This window comes from Sparus aurata, chromosome 2, assembly GCF_900880675.1.
Source record: "Sparus aurata chromosome 2, fSpaAur1.1, whole genome shotgun sequence".
Classification (NCBI taxonomy): domain Eukaryota; kingdom Metazoa; phylum Chordata; class Actinopteri; order Spariformes; family Sparidae; genus Sparus; species Sparus aurata.
In genome coordinates, this window is record NC_044188.1 from 31,609,171 (window position 1) to 31,627,708 (window position 18,538).

The 18,538-nt window shown below is 40.4% G+C and overlaps 1 long non-coding RNA gene across 3 annotated transcripts in view; it reads right to left on the minus strand.

Moving 5' to 3' along the window:
• Positions 1-18,538, minus strand: part of LOC115567611 (uncharacterized) — a 110,616-nt gene that overhangs the window by 33,863 nt on the left and 58,215 nt on the right. For all 3 annotated transcript variants that reach the window (XR_003981232.1, XR_003981233.1, XR_003981234.1), the window contains exon 3: positions 4,569-4,625. This is a non-coding gene — a long non-coding RNA (uncharacterized LOC115567611). The remainder of the gene's footprint in view (positions 1-4,568; positions 4,626-18,538) is intronic.

Consider the following 18,538-nt stretch of genomic DNA (forward strand, 5'->3'; position numbering starts at 1 on the left):
TTCATGAAACAGAACACTTCTATAGTTGTGCCCTGACATTTTCTCCACAGCCACACAAGCTGTAAAATGATCTGGGCAGCCAACCTGCTTTACCTTTAGTATTGCATCCACAGTACATACTGCTGGCTAACCAGACTTATCAGCAAAGTGGGCTCTCAATGATGATGTCTGGAATATGTGGAGGCTAGGGGAATCCAGTCAAATGATGCATCAGTTCAGTCAAATAGACAAAATGATGCAATGCATCATTCTGACCCTACAGACAAACAGCAACCAATTCTACAATAAATATGTAATCAATAAAGCTGCATCACAGCCATCATTCCAAAAGTGGATGATGCTGACCTGACGATACACAATTTTTCATAAAAGGTTGATATCAGCCCTTTATAGAAAACCAATTTATCACAATGGAGAGCATTCTACAGCTGTACTCGTTCTCCAACTGTGAATCATTTATCATGCAAAGTACTTGAGTCCTCTGGTGCATTTAGCCATATGGGAACATTGTGATGCACTTTATTTCCTAGACAGATGATAACGGGTGAGGGAACAAGGCAGACAGGAAGGAGGAGGGGGGAACAGTGCTGTCTACGACTTCCTCCAGCTCTTAAAGCCCTCAAGAAGAACAATGATTTCTTCCCTCCGAATCTGTTGCAGCACTCCGGCACAGACAACCACTGGGAGGTGTTTGCCAAGAAAAAGATGGAGGAAGAATACCCCCATGTCTTACTGAAAACATTAACTTCCACAGAAAGAGGTAGAAGCTGTTCGCTCAATGCACAGCTCTTGAGAACTGCTGGCTGCCAAATGAGCGATGGTAAAAGTTAACACAACGCTGATGAAAAGTATATGTGAATGATGGTGATGAACTGAAAAATGCTACGGAAACTGTTTCATTCTGCTCTTTCTGGAATACCTAGTCTCTATTATCTGTTTTTTTCTACCTCAAGAGGATCGAACACACAGAGAGAGGAAGTTGGTGTTGTTCTTTCTTAAATAGATGGTTTTGGTAAGGGGAAAAAGAGGGGGAAAGCTAAAGTACTATCCATTCCATCTTATCCACTGAAATAACAAAATGGAACAGGACAACATCTCATTACCAATAATTGAGACAACGTAGACTCACCAATTTCAAACAAACTAAATGACAAGATGTTCAATTTGATCTCTTCCCTACAAAATTACACATGTAATTGTTTACCTGATCAAGCACTCTTTATAGCACTTTCTTTGTAATTGCACTTAACTCTGAAACTGATGATTGTTACAAAATTGATTCATGAGTGTTTTCTGCCACCACTATGATTAAGATACACCAAACCCACTTCAAAGAACTAGCACCACCCAAAGTCGACTCTTCTCACAGCAAAGACTACAGCTGACAGACTACTAGCTTGTACATTTTGCGCCTGTGTGAGAGGAAATAATTCTGAATCCCAGCAGGTGGCGGTAGTCTGTATTCAACATTCAAAAATGGAAACCAATGGAGACTCAGAACTGACCCATGTTATGATAAAACATCATATTTTCTTGCTAATATGGAAACGTCTGGCAATAATCTGTCCAATTAAAAGTTACACATGGCACTGAAAAAGAGCTGAAGGTGAAAAAAAAAGAAACTGCACTAAATCATGGATATACAGCGACAGGCTCCAAAGGTTTTCTCTTTCTTATTTGATTCTCTTCTTGTGCACCGATTCACTTCATTCATTCAATCAGAGTGAACAATGGGCTCTGCCACTGATTCTACATGCTCAGTAGGGAAATAGCAGCCAACAAGGGCCGACTAGTGCCAAAAGTGTGGCACACATATAGTAGCAAGAACCAGGGCCACAGAGCCTCAGTGACAGCCTGACATCAATCCGGTGTTTCAGGGTCCTCAGTCACTGAAACCAATTTGGGGGAGTTAAGGAAATGATCATGGCAACGTTAAAAAGAAACCAATACTGACTGTGGAAATGGAAACTTAACTTCTAACCATCCAACCGTTACCATGCCAAGATCACTTCACTCATGACCAAGATTTGCCATTCAGAAATGGGCTTAAAAAGAAAGCCCAAGGACATCTAATTCTGAATAATGCTTCCTCTTTTCAATTCCTTTTTCCATCAGTCCATTTTATAGATTGATTTTATAGTCTGTGTGATAACTGTGACTGCATACTTTCAGTTCAGCCCAATCGCCAGGATAAAATGTTTGGAGTTAACGTTTCTGCAAACGGCCTAAACATCTATACACAGGTTACATACCATATTGACATTCGTACAAAACATGTCATAACATGTTCACATCACATTCTTGTTAAGTGACTTTTTTTATCAGCAGGTGGAGGGACAGTGGCGTAGTTATAGGCGACAAGGCTGTCAAGCCAGTGGCCACAGTTCAAGTCTGCATTTCAGCACTTGTGAGACCCCTGGACACCATAGTGTTTCAAGATTTGTGACCACTACACTACTGGATATAATTAAGAAGGCCTTACGACAATCACAGTGTTGTTACAAGAGAAAAAATGTGTTTTTTAAAATTTGCAATCTCATTATTATATTTGAAATTAGGTTATTCAGTTAGTGTTGTCTAGTTGGACTGGTTAGAGTAACCTGGTCTCACACAGTCATTCAGTCAGTCAGTCAGTCAGTTGCCTGTAAGGAGAGCAAAGTACATTTTCTATTGCTCACAAAAAGTTAAGCTTTGTTCTGGCTTGAATTATTATTTGTTGGCTTGAATCACTTTGCAGTTCAGTTATTTTCCATTAGGTAAGGGAAATGCATTCATCAACTTGCCAGTTTCAGCATCAGCATCAAAGGGAAAAAATTCTTTTGACCTCCATGTCCTCCATATCATGCATTTTCAAAAAAAGCCTGTCAAATCTACCTGTCACTTCATTCAAATGTTTAGGTTAAGCTTACCTCATATTCTGTTGCCATCTCAAAGTGTGCCGGTCTCCCATTTCAACTGAGAGTTCATATACTAACTTCGGCTTTGAATGTATTGGCCATCAGGTCTTAAAGAAATCCCAAATCAAGAAGCCATGCAACATTTTTTTGTGATTATTGTTCAGGGCCTCCGAACACTTGACAAAGTTCAGCATGTAGGAGCAAGTCACCGTAAGCAGCATCAACATCGTCTCTTGAAGATTTGAACAGTCAGCGCTCAGGTTCTTTTGAGCCAAACCAAGCTATGTGTTGCTTCACAACTCCTTATCAAAGTGAACGCACAGAGTTAGTGAAAACTCCAACCAGGCCCAGTTAGGGTGGACTAACCTTTAAGATGGACCTACTATTCTCATTTGAGTGACAAATCACTTCTGTGCCCTGTGACTCTGTGGACCATGACTGTTTCATCTTTTCCTATTAACTCTAAACCTTAACTGGGTGGATGGGTTGTTTCAGTTGCCACTGACTGAACTAAAATGAGAATGGGTGAGTTTACATTTTTAGATAATAGTAGGAATGTGCTCTTTCTTCTTTCAGAAATGCTAAAAATTGAGTAAAAAATAGTAGAACAAAGTGTGAAAGGGAAGTATTAAAGTGGAAACCACAAAAAAATGACACGTGCACTTAAATCCCATATCTCCTGCCAAAGCTCAATGTAAAGAAAAACAATTCTTTTCTTTACTTCTTCTACTTCTCATTGCTCCCCCAGGGGGTGTGGACTCTTAATGCCCCCACTGTACTCTGTTTCAGTGCTTTCTCCCGGGGAGTGCCATTGGTATGAGGCAACAAATCTTTTTACTGTACAGCACCTTTGGGCCACATACACATACACACAAAAATGCACACACACAGGTCACGTGGCATAATAAATAAACTAATAAACTTCAAATAGATATTCAGCTAACAAACAATGTTCCAGTTCTGGAAAATCTTGGACTATCTAGAACAAATCTGCGACCAAGTCTGGGTAAATTAGAACTTTTCAGAATAAGAACATAGTTCTAAGCTCCAGTCACTCTAGCTGACGATGTGTGCCTTGTGGCAGAACATTTACAAGATCATTTTATTTGAGTGAAGCAGTAACCAAATTCCTCCTGGCTACTGCTTTCTCTTTAAATGGAACCCTATTATTACTTGCTCTACAGGATTGTAAGCAAACTACAAATTAAACGTTTTCCCCCTTTTTTCTCAATTGTCAGCAGGTGTTAATGTCAGTTGTCTGCAGGTTTTTCTGTTGCTTTTACAGTAGTTCAGAGGTGTCCTGGGAGGGCTTAACTTTCTAGACTTTAAATTTAGTGCTCATTTTTGTCCAACTTTCTCACGTTACACCAGTCAAGAGTGAACTGGTTTGACTACATAGACCAGTCTAACATATCTTTGTGAAACCAACCTCTGATTGGACAGATGTGTGGGTGGTTCAGTTGGGGTAAGAAAGCCATCTATTTTCACATGTTTGTATGAGCCAGTATTCAAAATCAATTAATACTTTCATGGTTGAACACCTATGTGTTGGTGGATCATGTGCGAGCTGTCAAGGTAGACTTTGCAGTTCTGCATCAAAAGGCAACAAGATTAAGGAAAAAGGATGAACGGATTCCCAGCCATTCAATATAGTGAAGGTGACTGGCTTACCTTTTGTGTATCTCCTTATATGTCCTCAGCCTTCAGCAGCAGAATCCTCCATGATTACTAATGTGAACAGAAACAGTTTCAATTAGAGCAACCAAAACAAACACCACACCTGAAACCCAACCATCTTCCATGTCCCAATCCATTTTAATATCCACAAACTCACATGTCATTTGATATGCATGAGAGGAAAAATAAGAATGCGCTGACGCTGGAAAGAAAGACAAAGATTATCTAGACGATGACCAAGGTTGCTTGGATAAAATCCAATTGTAGCTCTATTGACGGACTTGACTTTTAATTGCTGCACAGAGCTCCGGCTCACCATTCACTTCAAACCTTTTGGCTCATCCCATTCTCAACAGGTTCAACAGACCTTCAGTCACTTGTTGATGTAAGCTCATTCAGCACCCCCCAATTCACACCAGAGAAACTCAAGTATCAAACACGTTCTGCTTTTCTTTCTACAGATGCTGTGGGTCAGGCAGTCAGATCTGTTATTAAGATTTAGTTTGTCTTCATTATACAGAGAACTAGAGAGGGTGACACTGCATAGAATGAGAGGAAAAGGAGGGCTGAAAACATTTGTGTGAAGGAATGAATAGGACAAGTACCACATAATTAAGATGACAAAATTTAACTTGACACATTTCATGTTTGGGTCAATGTCAGGACAATCTTTGTGACCAACTTAATATTTACATTTCAAAAAAATTCAATCAATTTGTGACATGTATCACTGTCTTCTATAAAAACTACTTAGTTTGAATAGATTTTCGGTAGGTTCCAATAATATTTTTTCTTTTATGCTTTGGCAAGTCAACCCTTCAAAATGTCAGGCGACTTTCCATGCGACTGAACAGATTAAGAAAACTGTTCAAAATGGCGTTTTTTTTAATATTTGAAAGGCCATTGTATTTTATTTTGAATTTATTGTCATTACTCGTTTGAGATTATTGAGAACGTTTTGTAGAGCAATTTGCATCCTCTAAAAAGTTAAGGTTGCACAAACATGAACATAGCTCTTTTAACTAAAGTGGTAATAACAGTAAACAAGATATTTAATCAACAAGACATTCATGGTGCCCTTTATGACTGAATGAACTGTTAATATTGTAGAAGACAGCTATTTTCAACTCGTAGGTAGGCTGATTTTCCACGTCAGGTGGTACAACCGAAGTAAAATTAGAACGATTATATTACTATATTAGTTAAATAAAAGTCTTCATTTTATTTACCATTATATAATGAGTTGCAAAAGTTCAGGTAGTTAAACCTGGAAGTTTGAGGGCGCAATTGCAAGTGTCAATATATGAAATAAATAATGCTATTCAAAGCTCAACGATTATCGACTACATTTGTGTAAACTGGTCTTTAGTTTTAAGTAAAAACCTTTTTCATGATACTAGTTCATAATTTTGTGAAGCCAATATCAAGAATAGGGAAAGCAACTCCACACAAGGAGTGCATTACAATTAATCCAGTAGAAAGAGACGTGTGTGTTGCAAAATTAAAAAAGAGAGGTAATACAGTTTGATACACTGTGATACAACTCCAGATTGAAGTTTATTTTGACGCTATCATCTTTAGACAGTAGACAGATGTCTCAGAAATAGGAATATACCAGTCTATACATTAGTTAACAGAGGAGAAAGAGAGGGTACAAATTACGAAAGATTGTTCTGTCCAGAACAGAAAATCATAAAGTAAAAGACAGGATGCAGTCACTCAATCTGCAGCATGATTCAGAAAAGCAAAAAAGACCCACAAAACCTCTTACACACAATACGTTAGATATTGTCCTTTTTTTGTAACACAGCCAGTGTCAGACAGGAACACTTATACATACTTGGGCCAAAGGAATGTCAAATTCTTCCAATAGGTTTTTATATGTGTCTCTTATTCAAATCAAAGATGTATGATTGAGATACAATAAAAATGTAAAGCTATTACCATTACACCTAATGTATCTTAAGCAGTGACATCTGAGATATTACCATTGGCAATTCACTGAGAGAAACAGCAGCATGTCAAAAGCTAAACTAAATAGTATTTACCATATCAAAGACCAACTGTGACTTTCTTGATTTGCACAATTATCTCTCTATAAAAGCAAGTAACCTCTGTCTGACTGTCTGTGTGTGTGTGTGTGTATGTGTGCCTCAAATATCTCTGCGGATCAGGATCAGACTAACCTGAGACTTACAACATGGCTGCTGCGTGTTTTAAGGGTGTGCGACGTCAGATTTGTTTGGACTGCAATACCTTGTTATTTCATAAATGCTTTACTAATTCTGCTAGCATTGTCAACCGTAGCCACCATAGCCACGTGAGCACTAGAGCCAATCACTGCACACCGTAGCCACGTGCGCACCAGAGCCAATCACTGCAGAGCTCAAGCCCACGACACACTTTAAGAAACAAGCGGATTTATACCTGAAGCGGCGCGAGCTGGACCGGGATTTTGCCAGCGGTTCGGTCCCGTTCTATTCTGTGCATCTAAACTGACTGTTGTGGATTAATGAGACTAAATGAGTCCGGACCGAGTCTGTTCAGGTCTGAGGAGATCCGGAGACGCGCGGACAACAAAGTGGAATCGGAATCTGTGGATGTTCGTGTGTAGCTAGCTGCTAGCCGCTATCCCACCCACACGGCCCACCTCCTGAGTCGATGGACCGGACCCACCGGCACGTTCAAAACCGGACTTAGGGTAAATAATGTCCGCCACGCTTTTTCACGAACATTGCCGTCACGTTTGCTTTGTGTCTGGTGCCGGAAGAAACAGTAAAAACGGGCTTTTGTCACGATAGTGTCCAAGCAGCAAGTTTGGTTGCTGAGGAACAGGAAGTTGTGGGAGGGACCTAGGCGGTGGTGATACAGACAGCGACAGAGATGGCGAGTTTTGAGAGTTGAGAGATTTGTGACATATAGCGTGTTTGGAGTGTATAGTTAGTATGTTATATAGTGTTTAGTGTTGTGTGTTTAGTGTGTAGTGTAGTCGTTTTTTTGTGTTGTGGGTCAAAACAAGGAGGAGACGGCTGAATGTGGAGCAGGCAGTGCAGCTGAGGAGCCTGAGGCATTGCCTGCATTTAAATGTAAATAGTTACATATAACTTTGTAAATTTTAAAAACTTATGCACAAATTTAGCAAACAACAATTTATATTTGCCACTTTTGGTATCACAAGGTACTACATGAAACTACTTGCATCGAGCAGTCAAGAGTTAGCCACAGTGTAAAAACAGAAAACACACAAATAGTTCAGGGGACAGGTTATCTCTGGCAGGTGACCCAAAATCTCAAAACATCCACACAAGAAGCCAATATCACTGTTAGCTAAGCTAGCTCTGCTTTTTTAGCTATGTTAGCTAAACTGCGAGTACAAACACAAGAGCATACCGCTAATTTTAATTCTTCATTGTGATACCACAGTGAAAGTGTCTGAGATGCCTTCCTTGTAGTCCAAAGTATCAAATATTGGCAAATTGATTAGCTGCCAGCTTCTTTGACATTAAGATAATGGGACCCTGAGAGTGACATAGGCCTTACATGAACACCACAATTCAGCCACAAATCATTGGCCTCCCTCTACCTCATCTTCTGCCTAACTCTTTAATCTATGCATGTATGTGTTAGTGTGTCTTCTAGACACACTACGTCCATACCTGTCCTCTAAACGTCCTCACTGGGCTCCCACAGCTGTGGTCAAGCTGCCTGTCTGTCTCGCGTTAGCAGGCAAGCGAACAAGATTGTTCAAGCCTGTGACTGATATCCTGTCTGTCTGCTCTAGACTCTAAGACTGACTACTAAAAGTGTCTTCTTATCATTTGTACCATATGGAGACCACTTTTTGGCTGAGTTGTGGACACCGCTGTGACAATTATGTCCACACTGACTGCAACTGAAAACTCCCCAGCATTGGTTTCCCACTGCTTTTCCCAGTCAGCGACAAATTGCAGCAAGTCAAGGCTTACTCTGACTAATTTAGCATTCTAGAAATCTTTGACTGTACCTCCTATATTATTTTTCTATATTAGGACACCTGAAACAACAAAGGTCTTTGCATAAGCGACATGTACGTACTGAACAATAGAGTGGGAACAAAATGTCAATTTATTGTGAATGTCACTTTATTATAGAACTGTTAATGGGCTAGAAATGGCGTTTGCGTAACTGAAGTTACCGACTGCTACTGTGCGTTTCAGAACTGACCCCTGAGTGACACTAAACCATTCAGCAACAGTGAGAACAGTATATCCATAAAGCAGTGACCATCGTATTAAAGCAGATAGAATGAGGACAAGTCACAGTACGAATCCTGCATATTCACAATCAAAAGAACAACAGCAATATTTTTAGCTGTGATGAAAAAAGCACCAAGTCCGTTATCTGGCTAAGTATAACAGGAAACAAACAGTCCTTTTAAGCCTCTGTGAAACCTTTCATCTATTTATACTGCAAGAGGCCTAATGAACTTTGCTCGATTTGTATTCTTTAACAAAAAACTGAGTGGAGGTCAGCAGTGGCATGCTTTCTCTGGTCTCCTGTCCCTTTAAAGACAATGACCTGACCAGCGGGGCAGCTTGGCTGGAGATGAGAAAGCAGTTATTTCCAGCACCCTCCTCATTTATTTGTGTACATGTTTTAAGAGACCTAAAGCAGCAGTCTGGATGCCTGGGTGCCATGCTGATAAAGCAAGATGGGGACTCTGTGCACTTTACTCAGGGCCCCTGAGTGAGTCGAGGGGCAGTGTGGGGGGGCTTGGACAGGGGATCAGGGCTCTAAGCCAGGCGGATACACTCGGGTGGATAACATGTCTTTAATGCTACTGATGGACTGCCCAACTGGCGCCCCGGCTGCCTGGCAACGTGCCCAGCGTTCTTCCACTGGCTGAGCGGCTGTATAGCTTGGCTGACTGTTGTGAGACAGACAAGGAAAGTCAGGGGTGACAGACAGACAGAGAAACCAGAAAAACAGACAGAGCGACAGACAGACACACACACACACACACAGAGGCCAAAGGCAGAGACAGACTGGGAAGAATCACTGAGGGACAAACTGGGTGGAATGTTAAGGTACATACATACACACACTCAGTTCATTCACATTTTAATGTAGGATATGAGGTTGCTTAATGCATCACAGAGAGCCAACAGCATCGTACTTAAGTCAAATGAGGCCTGATGTCTGACTTTTCGTGTGTTTTTGGGTGAAGTTCAAAGCAGCATCACAGAGCAGCCATGTTGGTAAAATATGACGTTACTCAACTGATGCCAGCCTATAAGATTTCCTGATGCTGAAGTTGAACCATTCTCAATTCTGTCAGAGCATATCCATCTTTTTACTTTAGCATTTCATCACCACAGCAAACAAGCTACAATTTATTTTCCTGATATCCATTTGAGATTGTGTGAAAAACAAATCTGTCAGAAGAGACTGGCAATTCTGAAGAAAACACAATATAATTCTCCTGGAAGAGTTCATGCTAAATGTGCTCAGTCAGCCTAGAGCTGCAGTCTGAAATAACAGAACGAGAGAAACATTTGGAAGGAAACTGCAGATTTTAGAAGTTGGAATGCCATGCATCAACTGATTCACATTAAGTGAAATCTGAACCAATAAAGTTTACTGCAACAATGTCAAACATTTTGACTCTTTCCCAGCGGTCATACACAAAGACTTCTTCATGGTCCAATACTTTCCTTAACTATAATAGCACTTAGCAGAGCACGTTCCTCCACCAAAGCCCAACAGCCTCCTTTTTAACTCATTCAAAGATACCAGCCACCTATATATGGCTAATTATTTCATGAAGTTCTGTGCATTATTCTTTGAGGAATTAATGAAAATGTAGAAAAACACCCCATTCCTATATTGCAATCCTAAAGACAGTGAAAAACAATCCTGGATCCATCACTTTATCTGGATCAGCACCAAAACCTAATGGGATCTTTTCTGGGCTGAGATCCATTCTGCATCCTGCTGACAAACTAAGCAACCAAACAAAAAATTGACACAGGTGATAACACAGCCTCCTTGTTGGAGGTAATAATTAGTACAGACTAGTCTGTGTACTTCAGAACAAGCATCCTAGCATTAGTCTGATGTTGTGAATCTAGTCTAATATGATCAATACTAAAAAGAGCAAAAGTGAAATCAGAACTTCCACACTGACATTTGTGTAAACACAAATAAATCCATCCTTGGAACATTATCTTACTCAACAATACAATGTCATGTGGTTTACTCTAAATGTCTAGATTGGTCAGACCAGGATGGTAATTTAAAAAACTACTCCTACTTTTAGCTTTTAACAAACTGCTCTTCCCAAAAGCCTTCAGACATCCCTGGGTTAAACATCGCAAGCTCAACATCAGACAAGTCAAGTGGCTGCAGCTACAGACATGGAGTAAACCTTCCAAACCGCTATCACTCCAAACCATGTTATCAACCTGGGCTGATAAATTCATGATACCAATAACAAGGAACAATCAACTACATGTATAAAATAAAGGAATAAAAACTACATTATTAGGTTTCAGAAAAGATCAAGGTATCACCTATGATAACTACTTCCACAAAACAATCACCACTGGCTCTCTGCCTGACAGGACTCCATCCCTGGTCACCTTGATGCAGGTCCTCTAAATAATCCTCCCAGCCATCACCAGCCTCATCCTACTATAGACCGTGTGGCACATTGAACTGTGTCTATCCATCGTTCTCATCATTATCGCCCCCTGCAGGTACTGCACCTTCATACACGAATGTCATTTTTGCGCCTAGGTGAGCCAAACTGTCACACTCAAAGCTGTCCTCTGGTGGATCAGCTGGTTAAACACTTTAACATGAGGCTTGGTTGAAAACTTAACACTAGCCGCAGTTTCTTGTTTTTAACAAATTAATCATTGAACTTAAGCATGTGCTATAGCAGATTATCATTTATCTTAAAACACTGGTTCCCAGCCAGGGCACTGGACAAATCTATAGGTCCCAAAATAAATTCAAGAGGTCATATGGGGATTTAACGGATTCAAAAAAGTCTTAATCAATGACATCTCTTCTGTTACTTCTGTTTTTTCTTATGTACTGAAACCTTTCAACTCTTCAGGCCTTTACAATTAATCTTTGTAAGAAACCGCTGATAGCTAGTGTCCACACTGAGAACATGGCATGTGATCAGGGCAGTAGACACTATTTCCAACTTTTTAACAACTTCAGGTATGAGCCTGTCCACCAATAAAATGGCTGTATGATTGTGGTCTAATTTTTCAGGTCTAAAATGTTAACCAATCACAATCATCTTTGGCAGTGCTAAGCCCTGGATGCCCCTGCAAAACAGTGTGTGAGAGAACGTGTTCTGCACATAAGGAGTCAATCCATGCATTTAAAAAGGCTAGATCTCCACAAAGGAAAGGTAAGCGCTGCTAGCTCGGTCAGGGTAAGCGTAACATGCCATTCTCCGTGTGTAGGTTTCTAGCTCAGAGGTTGATATTGTTTCCCACAGCAACCATGGTGATTTTGAAAACAGTAAGTCATAGATCGCACATGGGAGGAGGAGAATGTTGCTTGAAATAGATGCCCAATGGCAGGATAATTCTTACAGTCTACATACGGGGAGTCTGACTAAGATGTGTCAGTTTCTAAAATTCTCAGATTGTCTCAAATTGTAATATATAGAATCCTGACACAAAGATTTTATCAGTTTCTATTGTTTACCTCTTTTAATTAGCAATGAGCAATGTTATTATTGGCAACATTAGCATTAACATGGAGGACTTCTTCTGGACTATAGGTGTAATCTGGAACCCTGTGAGGCGCTCTGAGTACCTAGAGAAGAACCATACAAATCCAATCCATCATTATTATTATTATAATTATTATTATTATTATTATTATAACATCAACACTTATTTTAGGTTTGGTTTTATACCAACTCAAGGGGCTCTTTAGCTGCTTAATGCCCCTCTATGTTCACCAGCTAGTTGCTAACTTTGCAGGTTGGTGCCAGACAGGTAGTGCACAAAGGTTTTAGCTGGGCTTTCTCACTGAAAACAGCTGCATGCTGTGTCTTCAAATGAGATTAGTGTGAGTGGGGGCCAGAAAGCCAAAATAATGAGCCAATAGAGGCTCAAAGGAACTGCAGAGTCAGCCCATTTATTCTTTGAAGTTTCATCAACACAAGCGACCCCTTTCACATGACACATTGTCATTATATTTATACATATATATTTCATCTTAAATAGTGTATTAGTAACACTCTTTAAAAAAAACATTGGTCAGACAGTCTTATGTTTTTAGATACAGAGGATCCGGATATCATACTGAGATTTATTTATCCGTGTGATCCCAGAGAGATTATTGTAACCAAAGCAAGGGATTCTTGGTCTTTGGTTTTGGTGGAGGTTTCCTCAGTGGGCAGGGCCACACTCCAATAACTTACTTCTCCCTAAAATGTAAACATAGCATGGTTAGGAAATCTAAATTGATTCAATCTGAGATACCGGGACACAGCCCCATTTTAAGTTATTTACTTATGACCAACCTATCAGCAGGAAGCTTTATTTAAAATGGGCAGAATAAATATACTGTGTACAGTTAGCTCTAACAGGATGGACTCTGTGTATTTGGAGGGCTCTTAAGGAAATCAGGCTGTGTTTGGATTATCAGACATTTCAACTGCTGCGGGTTATTTAATAAATAAACAGCTGAAGCTCAGTGTCTTAGATTCTGTTATGTGTTTGCTTCAACATCATTGGAGTGGTCTGTTCAAGCGTTTACCATATATTATTATAAACCCTCATCTCTGCTCACTTGATAGAAACTCAAGTTGGATCTGTACTATTTGTGTTGAAGCGCAGAGAGAGAATTGAATAAAGTGTGGCAAGCAGCCAGAGTCTAACACAACAACACTGTAATGACTAGCCAGTTTTGTGAAAAATGTAAATATGGTACTGGTACTGGTTGTCCACATTGTACCTCATCTTTATACTTATATGATCATTTGTATAATATATGAGAGATTTGAATAATAATTAAAGGAAATCACAAGTGATATAGTAATTGTGTTTAAAATGTCTATGATTATGGCTTCTTGAAAATATTCTGGTGGAATATGTTCGTAGAAAAATGTGTCAACTCTGGGGAAAATTCATATAACCAATGTGTTCATTCATCTCAGTGTGACTGAGGTTGCTTTTTTGCCGAGGGGGGTGACAAAATTGGAAATTCACAAACACAGCAGAGATATTTAGCAGGAATGCTGCAAATTTAGCATCACTCCAATTTGTCCATTCAGCACGATTTTTCCCAAGACCAAAGATGTAAATGAGCCCAGCTGTAGTTCGTCTGATCTGCCGCTAAATAAGGTTTAATGCTGACCTGTTCTGACATGTGATGCAGATGTCTGGAAAGTACTGAAGTGCAAAAAACAACCTAACAAGAAGAAGACTGTATGTGAGAAATATTAATTCATCAGCATGATGAGCATGATGTTGTCAGCTCAACAAGGCGATAGAGTGAGAATCACATTGATTGATTGATGACTAATCTACAGGATGTAGGATTTTTGCTGGTCTTATGTCTTCAGCTATGGCACTGAACAGAGAGCTCTCGTCAGGGAACTTCATGGTGCATCTTTTAGTTTACTGATGGTGAATGTAAGTGTCGTGGTTGGATTTCATTCTACCACTCTGAGGAGGCCTGGGAGAACGGAGAGAAACATGTACCCTGAGCTTGATAAACACACTGTACATTGGCTGGACCCCAACTGGCACTGCACTAACATGATTTTGCAATATGGTATATGCTAACTGCACGCTAACAGACTGACACTGTGTACTGACTGCAATGCTTACTATTTATTGGAAGACTGTTATGGGCTTAATGGAATAAGTGGGCTAGCACCTATTGTTGTTATTGTTCCTGACATGGGATCATGGCGTGTAGCCGGGGCCACTGGGCCAGTCGGCTGGTCGGTTGGAACAGCTGAGAAGTGGCCTCGGAGCTGTGGGAGTGGTCTGGCCCAGATGGCCGTCCTATACAGCCCAGGGATTCAATACCTTTCTTTCCCCCCTCGCAGACCAGATGGAGACCATTACAGTGGCCTGAAAGACCTGAGAGTGAGAGCGAGAAAGAGAAAGTTAGAGGGAGGAAGAGAGAGAGAGAGAGAGAGAGAGAGAGAGAGAGAGCGAGAGTGAGAGAGAGAGAGGTGGGGTAGGTGTTGGTGGGGGTGTCTCGCCTTTCCAAAATCTCTAATTACCACAATTGTTGAAATCTTTTCAGCCTGCTTTTTTCTTGCTTTTCTGATACAAAAAGCTCCCTCTCAACATGCACTGCAAGCTCTCCTGAGAATTCCTATAAGAGACCAGACTGTTTCACACAAGACAGAAAGACAGAGAGAGAGAGAAAAAGGAGAAACGCAGAGAAGGGAAGGGGAGAGGAGGAAAAAAGCACATTAAAGATATGCAAATCCAACTGTCTGGGGTGAGGAGCATTAACCAGCGTTAGTAGGATAGCTGCCTCTATTTTTAGTGTTTGCATGTGTGTGTGAGTGCACGCATGAGTGTGTGTGTCTGTCTCTCTCTGCCGAGGTGTGTGATGACTTCCTTAAGCCTGGGCTTTCATGTTCTGGTGAGACAGTCTGGGCGTCGAGATATGTCGGCAGAAATATTCTGCCTAATTGAGACACTTCACAAATGAAGCTGTCAAGCCCGGGCTTCAAACAGAATACACAACAGCAGTTGAAAGAGAATTTCTAGGACAGCAGTGTGAAGGAGTTTCTTTCTTTCTTTTTTCTAAACAAGTACAGTGCGTTAAATGATTACAGGTTGGTTGCAGGACAATCATCAGAGTTGCCAAGGATGTTTAAAAAAGAACTTCCACAGAGAGTCGAGGAGAGTCAAAAATAGCAGGCCTGCCAATCACGTCTTCAAATCACATAAAAGAAGGCAAGGGGAGGGATGCATTTAACTCGTTTATTTTGCACACGTGGTTCTGACATTACCCAAGGCCGATGTCAAAGTCATTAAATGTAGAGGACTTTCAGGTGATGTAATGCAGCGTCTGGTGGCCTTTCTAAGTTCCTGTAAGCAGCTCGGTTGTTGCCAAATGTACAACATGGCCTTGACAACATTCAGAGCCCAGAAGAGGCTTCTTTAAGATACAAACGTAATGCTCTGTATTTTATTACCTCAACCAAGGAGATTTCACCTTTGTCCATCTGATTGTTGGTTAGTTTGTCAGCAGGATTACACAAAAACTACTGAACAGATTTCCATGGCAGTCAGATGGAGGACGGGCCTCAGTCCAGTATGGACCCCATTAACTCTTGGTGCAGATCCAGATAAAAGGATTGATCCAGGAGTTTTTCTCATGTTCTTGAACATTGTGAGATGAGGCATTTTTCAACATTTTCATACATTTCTAAGGGAATAATGCGTGGATCTTAGGTGTTTTTAGTAGGGGTGTTCCAACAAGGGTACCTCATGATTCGATTCGATTTCGATTATGGGAGCTTCGATTCTTCGATTATAACGATTGTCGATTCGATTCGATTATTGGTGTCACGATTCTTCGATTATTGCGATTTTTAATGCTTTTTTCCATACAAGATTGATTTTGTAAATAAATAGCCTATCAATTAACTCAGTTCCTCTAAAACTACACTCATTAAGTAAATAACAAGGTTTTTGGAACATTTGACTTTTTTTATTTTATGACTATGTTAACATTTGCACTTTGACCGACTTAGCTTTGACCACGGAAAGCTCCATTTGCAAGAGAGCCACCTCTATTGACGGAAAACAGTCAAGCCCTGGATTTAATGAGTTCATTAATTCAAGTAAACAAGATATGTACTTCCATCAGATGTATTTAATGGAAAATGGAAACTTATTCAGTCTGGAATATGGATAGGATAACTTAACAAAAAAGCTGCCATATTCCAAGGGAACAAATTGCATTCTGAACAAAAGTGCATAATTTAACTGAACTCATGGATTAAAGCAAAAAAAAATCTTTTGACTGAAATGTTTTTTCGAGCTGTAGCCAAGTCATATTCAGGGCATTTTACTTGACACGTGCTAAAAATATAAGATAAGATTTACAGCCTCACCACACACCATGTTCTCTAATACAGACATCAAGTTTAAATATGTGACCAACAGTGTTTTACAGGAGGATGATCTGAACAGCTGTTCAATTCACACTTAAAATGTTTTTTGTCTTTTCAATGTAATTTTCAATCTATGAAATCAAACTGGGCCTTTATTTGCCAAGCTTCTCTCAAGTTTTACTCTTTCAAATAATCAACCATCTAGAGAACTTTTCAGTATGCTATTTTTCCTATTTCTTCTTCTCATCATCATTATCATTAATTATTATTATTAATATTAATAAAATTGTTAAAGTGAGCCTCTTAACAGAAAAATACATCACACAAACAGCAACTTTAGCATTACACTGCAGATACACTGCAGACAAAGTTCAGATTATAGTTGTTATTTCACACATGTAGCACACAACAGGAGACTCTCCGTGTCAGACGAGTTCTCATGTGTTGACTAAACTCAATTGGTAACGTAGCAGCGCGACGAGTCCTTGCTAGCTAAGCAGCTAAACGTTAGCGCCGCTCCGTGTTAGATCCCGCCCTGTGTGGGTCACTACACTGTCATTGGTCAGGCGCACACACGCTGTTAACGATACCATTGGCTGTAGAGTGTGACAATCTGTCAATAAAGATCAGCCAACACTTGTTCTCCTCCGATCTACATTTATCTCATAAGTCGCCTCTGTGAAGTTTGAATACGGAGAACTTTAATCCATGTGAACTTATTCAGTCTGGAGCTTCAGTACAGTGAGGTGAACACAACACAAACACAGTAGAGCAGAGTGGCACTCACACTCATCGGTGAGGGAGTTTGTAGCGCGGCTCCATGGTGCGCACCACTAACCGAAACTAACGTTACTGCTCCGTTTGTTGTGGTCCCACTCACTAAACAGTCCAGGCAGCGCGCGCGCCAAGGTTCCGGTTACGTGTTTTTTGTTCCGGCTTTGCGGCAAAGCATCTGCGTTAATTAATCGATGCCAAATCGTTACGCGGCGCATCGCGATGCATCGCCACATCAATGAATTGCACCAACCTCTAGTTTTTAGGTGGCTGGTATCTATGAGTGAGCACAACATTGGACCGTTGGGCCTTAGCAGAGGTATGTGCTCTACTCAGTGCTATTCTAGTTCTCTCTGTACAGACTGTTTTTCTGATACTTGTGTTTTCCCACTAAGTCAGTTTATCCATATTACTGATGATGGTTACTGTGTCTCAATGTTGACTTGAGACTTTAAATCTCTGACAATAATTCTCTGATAAAAGCTGAGCATGTTGAGTTTGAAAGACAGGGAGGGTCTGATGAAAGGTATTATTAAGATGCATTATGGGTATTACAGGAGCTGTGTGTTTGGGGTGTGACTCACGCCTGCCTCTGTTGCTTTAATTTTGACCATTAAATAAGCCTCGCAAGCCTTCCAACTTTATCAAAGTAAAATACAAAATCCCTGGAGGACGGTGAAAACATGAGGAGGGCAGGTTGGTATATCCATCTCACCATCATGCTGCAGGGAATATGCTTGGCGCACTAAGAGTCCTCATTTAGAAACTTTCTTTCCAAGTCATGCCTGTGGAGCATACAGTCCATTGAATTAGACACAATCCAGGAAGTTGAACGATCTGGTGAGACGAATAAAAGTGATATAGACGGGGAAATGATGCATTTAGTTTTTTTCTGCAATATGTGAAAAAAGGTTTGAATGGGTTTCATTTCACAGAGTTTCCTCAACATTAGCATAACATCATTTTGTACTGTACTCTGTATGTACTGTATTTGTTTTAAATGCATAGCAGCAGTAGAGCACCACACACTGATTTCCTCGTGATAGCTGATGACCACAGCAGAGCTTGGGGCTACTGTAATAGA